We start from the raw sequence: 7699 nt of genomic DNA, 5'->3' as shown, positions 1-7699 counted from the left end.
TCTTGGTGTTCTATATGGACCTCAGTCCTTACCACAATCGGTGTGACCGGGTTTTCTCTAGCAGCACAATTGACGCTGGCCTCTCCCTCAGCGTCCGTCGCTATCAGAGGCGGCATCTCAACCAGTGCTGTTGCAGGGGGCCCTTTCCCTAGAGATGCCCGACGTTCACTGTTGATCTGAGTGACTTTTTTTACCATGTAATTGTCAATAGTGCTATGGCCCGTAGCAGTTTTATCATTTTTAGCCTTAGACATCCTAAATAGAAACAATACGTGTTTAAGTTGCAGTGCTACTATACATAAATGTTAAAAAGAATTAAAGTCTCACTTGTTACTTAAAAAAGAGGGATCAGTTCACGAAAACCAAGGTCTCGGGCCCAGCCCAGTCTCTTCAGGCCTCTGAGGGCCACAGAGGGCCCGCCCTTGTCCCGGGCTTCGCCCGGGCTCGTTCCCGCGTGCGTTCCGCGATGCGCGTAGCTGTTGGTCAATTTATTCCACCTGGCATGGGCGGGACAAGGAGGCGGCTTCAGGCCCTGGAGGATTCTGTTCAGTGTAGTCTACCAGCCTCTTTGCCTCAGTCCCCCCCAGCTGCGAGCGTTTTCCGCGAAGCGGGAAACGCGAGTTGTAGCACTGGTGGCAGCGGCAACAGGAGTTCACAAAACGCAGGGTCCCAGCAAAAGAACAGTTCAGCAGCGCAACACTCCCAAAACGGCCAGCAAACAATTCCACAGGGTCGAAAGACAAGGGCTCCCGCAATGCGCGTAGCTGATGGTCAATTTATTCCACCTGGCATGGGCGGGACAAGGAGGCGGCTTCAGGCCCTGGAGGATTCTGGTCAGTGTAGTCTACCAGCCTCTTTGCCTCAGTCCCCCCCCAGCTGCGAGCGTTTCCCGCGAAGCGGGAAACGCGAGTTGTAGCACTGGTGGCAGCGGCAACAGTAGTTCACAAAACGCAGGGTCCCAGCGAAAGAACAGTTCAGCAGCGCAACACTCCCAAACCGGCCAGCAAACAATTCCACAGGGTCGAAAGACAAGGGCTTAATTGGTTAATTGCACTTGAGTGCCTGAGTTCTGACACTGTTTGCTAGTTTATAAGAAGCCTTCTGTCTCGTACCTAGGGCAATGTCATGAGTAAAGAGTTACTATCTCATAGTACTTGTTAGAACCGGCGGTCTCTAGTTGGCAGAGGTATACACTTCTGACAAATAGGGACCAACCAACTCTAGTCAGGGCAAGGGGATTACACACTCAGATAACCCCTGCTACCCCCTTGGTAGCTTGGCAGAGCAGACAGGCTTATCTCAGAGGCAGTGTGTTAAGCATTTATGACCACATACAGTAATAAAGTGAATACACTACAGATGGACACGACACAGAAGTTATTATAAAAATAGTATTTTTATATAAGGCTTAGCACAAGACCAAATAACGACAAAAATATACCACAGTCTCAATAAATACTCTTTGGAAGGAAAAATAATAGTTCAAGTAAGGTTTCTTCTTGGCAAATAGTTCTTTAGCAAAGTATTCTTCTGAGCACAGTTCTTTGGCAACAATGTAACCCCCCAGGAGTCACACGACGTCGAGTCTACACGATTCCCAAGGTTCGGCGTCGACCGCGAGGAGCGCTACGTCGAGCCTGGAGTCGCAACAGACCCCACAAGTACAGTACCTTGAGAAACGAAGAAAACGATGATCCACGGCGTCGAGATCGGCGTCGAGGTCGTGCCTCGGAGTCGGGTCAATCCGCAGCGGCGTCGAGGGATGTCGGGCCGGAGCAGCGCTCACGGCGTCGAGAAGGGCGTCGAGTCGATGCGATCAGCAGCGGCGTCGGGACGGGGTCGCTTGGAGGTAGAGCCGATACTCACTCCTCACTGGCGTCGATACCGGCGTCGAGACGGGGTCACTTGGAGCCGGGGCCGATACCCACTGCTCACTGGCGTTGCTGCTGGCGTCGAGACTGCAGATTTTCCCTTGTGTACTGGAAACAACACTTTCCAGCAATTCAGCAATTCAGTAGATGGTGAAGTCCTTTGGCCCTGTGACTTCAACAGGAGACTGGCACTCTTCCAGTCCTTGGAGATTTCCTAGCAAGTGTTCAGAGAGTACACACCAAGTTCCTCTCTCCTTGTTCCTTGGCAAAAATAAAGAAGCAGCTTTCAGGTTCCTCCACAGCAAAACAGCACTCTGGCAGAAAGAGGAGGCAAGCCCTTAGATCAGCAGGCTTCTTGTCCTTGGTACAGGTTTCCTTGTCAGAAGTGATCTGAGTTCTTGGTTCAGGGGTCCTTCTCTTATACCCCTTTTTCCCTTTGTTCCCTTTGTCCAAGCAGGGAGATTCCCACCAGCTCAGGTTTGTTGTGGGTGTTGCCAGGCAGAGGCACCTGGCCTATTCACTGAGCAGGGCAGAGTCCTCAGCCGCCCAGCAGGAGGCGGAGCCAGTATTGTCACTGGCAGGAGCAGGGCTATCAGTCGCCCAGCAGGAGGCGGAGCCAGTATTGTGTCAGGCAGGGCAGGCTACTCTTCCCTCACTCTACGTGTAAACGCCCCATTCATCCCACACTGACTCACTCAGACCTCTGGAGCCACCCAGCCCCTGACACACACACCAAACCAGCAGAGACCGGTAGATAGTTGGACAAGAAAATAGCCACTTTCTAAAAGTGCTATTTTCAAACATAGAATTTAAAAACCACCCATCCTAAAGGGTGTGTTATTAAATTCTGAGTTCAGGGATACTAAACTCGACTTGCTACCATGCTCCCTGAGTCAGATAGATTATAATGGAGTTAATAATCAGTCTGCCCAGTCTGGCCTATTGGAGGCAGGTAGCCCTTCAATAGTGAGAAACGAAAATGGCTGTAATTCACTATTAGGTCATGCCACACACGTCAGGGCATGACCTACCTTTTACCAACAATGCACCCTGCCCTAGGGCCTACCATAGAGGTGTCTGAAATGTGGCAAAGTGAAGGTTTAGAGACTGGTAAGTAGGTTTCCTTACCAAGTCGACATGGCAGTCAGGGACTGCACGCAGGCGCCGCGGTGGCAGGCCTGAGACACATTTTGCACGCTGCTTCTGTGGGTGGCACAACCAATGCTGCAAGCCCACCAGCAGCAGTTAACTTACACGCCCTTGGCACACGCAGTGCACTAGACTAGGGTCTGAACAGTAAGTCAACCAAGCCAATCATGGTAACACCAATCAATGTAACAATTTAACATAGGGAGCACTTGCACTGTGGCACTGATCAGCAGTGGCACAGTGCCCAAAGCAATAATCCAGCAAAAACATCGTAAACAGAGGAGGCAAACAGAAAAAAAAATGGAGGAGAGACTCATGCCAATGATGCCAGGTCTAACACGTGTCCCCTCCAGCTGAAATGTGGGGAGAACTACCCTTCACCCAGGGAGTCCTCATCACTAAGGCGGAAAAATCTGGACAGACCATCAGCATTGGCGTGATCTGTACCAGGGCGGTGTTCCACCGTAAAGTCCATCCCCTGTAGGGAAATGGACCACCTCAACAGCTTTGGGTTCTCACCCCTCATCTGCATTAACCATCTGAGGGGCCTGTGGTCCGTCTGAACCCGGAAGTGAGACCCAAACAAGTAGGGTCTTAGCTTCTTCAGCGCCCAGACCACAGCAAATGCCTCACGCTCTATCGCACTCCACCTTTGTTCCCTGGGAAGTAACCTCCGGCTGATGAAGGCTACAGGTAAGTCTCGGCCCTCCTCATTCATCTGTGCTAGAACAGCCCCCACACCATGCTCTGAAGCGTCCGTCTGGACAATGAATTCTTTTGAAAAGTCGGGTGCCTGGAGGACCGGTGCTGTACACATTGCAGTTTTCAGGGTGTCAAAGGCTTTCTGACAGGCGTCAGTCCAGATCACAAGTCTCGGCTGCTTCCTGGAAGTCAGCGAGGTCAAGGGGTGCACAATGTTGCCATACCCCTTGACAAACCTCCTGTAGTAACCCGTGAGACCCAAGAAGGCTCTCACCTGAGTCTGGGTTTTGGGCGGTTCCCAAGCCAGGATGGTATCTATCTTGGGTTGCAGGGGGGCCACCTTGCCGCTCCCTACTTGGTGCCCCAAGTACACCACTGAACCCTGCCCAATCTGGCACTTACTAGCCTTGATTGTGAGGCCTGCTCTGCGCAGGGCCAACAACACTTCCTGGAGGTGGCGCAAGTGTTCCTCCCAGCTGGCGCTGAACACTGCTATATCGTCCAGGTAGGCGGCGCTGAAATCTTCCAGCCCGGCCAATACCTGGTTAACCAACCTCTGGAATGTGGCAGGGGCATTCTTCATCCCAAAGGGCATCACCCGGAACTGGTAGTGCCCATCTGGTGTGGAGAATGCAGACCTCTCTTTTGCCCCATCAGTCAAGGCGATCTGCCAGTACCCAGACGTTAGATCAAACGTACTAAGGTACCGGGCAGCCCCCAACCGATCGATGAGCTCATCAGCTCTGGGGATGGGGTGCGCGTCAGTCTTGGTGACCGAATTGAGTCCTCGGTAATCCACACAGAACCGAAGTTCTGGTGAAGCACCAGGCGCTGCAGCCTTTGGGACCAAGACCACTGGGCTGGCCCAAGGACTGCTAGAGGACTCAACCACCCCTAAGGCAAACATCTTGGAGACCTCCTCCTTGATGTATGCTCTGACCTTGTCAGTCACCCTGTAGGCCTTGTGCCTCACAGGAGTGCTGTCCCCAGTGTCCACATCATGGACACACCACTGAGTGACACCAGGGATTAAGGAGAACAGATCAGGGAATTGTACCAACAGATGGCGACAATCTTGCTGCTGCTCAGGGGTCAGTGTGTCAGAGAGGACAACACCATCCACTGACCCATCTTTTTCTTTTGCACACAGGAGGTCAGGAAGAGGCTCACTCTCCTCCTCCATCCCAGCATCTGTGGCAAGGAGCATGCCCACTTCGGACCTTTCTAAGTGGGGCTTTAACCGGTTGACATGCAGGACCCTTAAGGGGTTCCTGGGAGACTTCAAGTCCACCAAGTAGGTGACATCGCTCTTTTTCTCCACAACCTCAAATGGTCCAGTCCACCTGTCCTTGAGCGCACAAGGTTCCACAGGGGCCATGACCCAAACTTTCTGACCAGGTTGAAGCTCAACCAGAGTGGCATTCTGATCGTACCACCGCTTCATCTCTTCCTGGCTGGCCTCCAGATTTGCCTGAGCAAGATCTCTGAAGCGCCGAGTCTGGTTCCTAAAGGCCAGCATGTAACTATATACATCCTGGGGAGGTTTCCTGGGAGATTGCTCCCAGCCTTCTTTGACCAGACTCAAAGGTCCTCTTACCGGGTGACCATACAAAAGCTCAAAGGGGCTGAACCCTAGAGACTTCTGTGGCACCTCACGGTAAGCAAACAGCAGGCATGGCAAGAGGACGTCCCATTTACGCCTCATTGGTTCTTCAAGACCCATGATCATGCCTTTTAGGGTCCGGTTGAATCTCTCAACCAGCCCATTACCTTGAGGGTGGTAAGGAGTGGTAAACTTGTAGGTTACCCCACACTCCTTCCACAGAGACTTCATATAATTCGAAATGAAGTTGGTGCCCCGGTCTGACACCACCTCTCTGGGGAACCCCATGCGGGAGAAAACACCCATCAGTGCCCGTCCCACCACGGGGGCCGTCACTGTTCGGAGAGGGATGGCTTCCGGGTACCGGGTGGCATGGTCCACCAAGACCAGGATAAACCTGTTGCCCATGGCTGTCTTGGGGTCCAGTGGCCCCACAATGTCAATTCCCACTCGCTCAAAGGGGGTACTGACGACGGGAAAAGGTTGGAGGGGAGCCTTCTGCTTCCGCCCACTTTTCCCACTTGCCTGGCAAGTTTGACATGTCCTACAATGGATATCTGAATCCCTTCTCATCTGAGGCCAATAAAAATGGGTGACAAGCCTGTCATAGGTCTTGTCCTGCCCCAGATGTCCAGCTAACGGAACGTCATGAGCCAACCCCAGTAGGAAGGCTCTGAAGCGCTGGGGTACCACCAGCACACGGGCTGACCCAGGTTCAGCAGCCTTAGGCTCGCTATACAGGAGGTCGTTCTCCCAGTAGACCCAATGTGATCCTGACTGATCACCTGTCGTTTGGGCTGAGGCCTGCTGCCTCATACCCACAAGAGAAGGGCACACTTTCTGTTCAGCACAAAATTCCTCCCTGGAGGGACCACCATCCTGCTGCCAGTGGGTCAGCTCGGGCAGGTCTCCCAGTTCGGCCACTTGTTCTCCTGTCGGTTCCAGGGCATCCCCCTCAGGGTCTGCTCCCTCCTGGACCGCGGGAACGATGGGGGACGGTTTCCCGCGCCCCCTGCCTCTTCTCTTCGCGGTTGGGACCTGGGCCATACTTTCAGGCTCCGGGCCCCCATCAACACCCTTACTGACTGACATGGACCGGGTGGTCGCACACACCCACTCAGGCAGACCCAACATTTCCAGATGCGCTTTTCTCTCCACCTTAGCCCAAGGGGAGTCCTCCAAATCATTGCCCAAGAGACAATCAACAGGCATGGCGGGCCTCACAGCAACCTGAAGAGTACCTGAGACCCCCCCCCACTCAAAGGGAACTTGAGCTACCTCACACTGACTCTGTGAGTTGTCAGCAGCTACAACGGGGTAGAATGCATGAGGGACCACCTGCTCTCTGGACACCAAGTGACACTTGACAGCTGTCACACTCGCTCCGGTGTCTCTGAGAGCTTCCACCCTATGGCCATTAATGGTCACCCACTGCCTATATTTCTTAGTGTTACTAGGCAGAGGGGTTGGAGGGACCATTTCCACGTCTCCTAAAGAGACCAGGGACATTTCTGCGGGACCCCACCCACCGGGGGCACCCATCTCATCCCCTCCCAGGGCTACACTCGCTACCTGACGAGGGGGTGCACGCGGCGGTGCATTCGAATCCTTCATGGGACACTGGGGATCATAATAACGGTGTCCCACCTGCTTACAGGCATAGCAGGTCATGGGGCCCCTGTGAACAGGTTTACCTGTCGGGGCCTCTGGCTTCTTTACAGGGGGAGGCTGGGAACCCTTCCCTTGGTTCCCTTGGGGACTACTTTGGGGCCCTTTCTGAAACTCCCTCTGTTTACCCCTGTCCCCCCCACTCTTCTGCTGGGGACCCTGCCCACCCTTGGCTGAGTCTCCCACTGGACCCTTGTGGACCCTGGTACTGACCCAGCGGTCCGCCTCCTCAGCAAGTTTTCTAGGGTTAGATAGCTTGCTATCAACAAGGTGCTGGCGTAGCTCTGGAAAACAGTTATTAGACAAGTGCTCCCAAGCAAACAAATCATAAAGAGCATCATAACTATCAACCTTGCTACCCTTTATCCAACCATCCATGGTTCTGCAGAAAAAAGACACATATTCAACCCACGTAGTACCAGGCAACTTCTTACATTCTCTAAAGGTTTGTCTGTACTTTTCTGGGGTTAAGCCATATCTCAGCATTAAAGCATCTTTCATATGAGTATAAGACATCCTATCCTCAGCAGGAAGGCTCAACAAGGTATCTCTCCCCTCGTTTGTAAAGCGGCTCCACAACCCCGTTCCCCAATCCTTCTCAGGGACCCGGTGGGCCAATAACGCTAACTCATATGCTTTAAACCATTGGCTAATATCTTCATTCTTACTGTAATCTTTGATCACATCTTTAGGAAAATAAAACCTA

The sequence above is a fragment of the Triturus cristatus genome, chromosome 7, assembly GCF_964204655.1.
Source record: "Triturus cristatus chromosome 7, aTriCri1.1, whole genome shotgun sequence".
NCBI classification, from domain to species: Eukaryota; Metazoa; Chordata; class Amphibia; order Caudata; family Salamandridae; genus Triturus; species Triturus cristatus.
Note: the sequence above shows the minus strand (reverse complement) of the source record.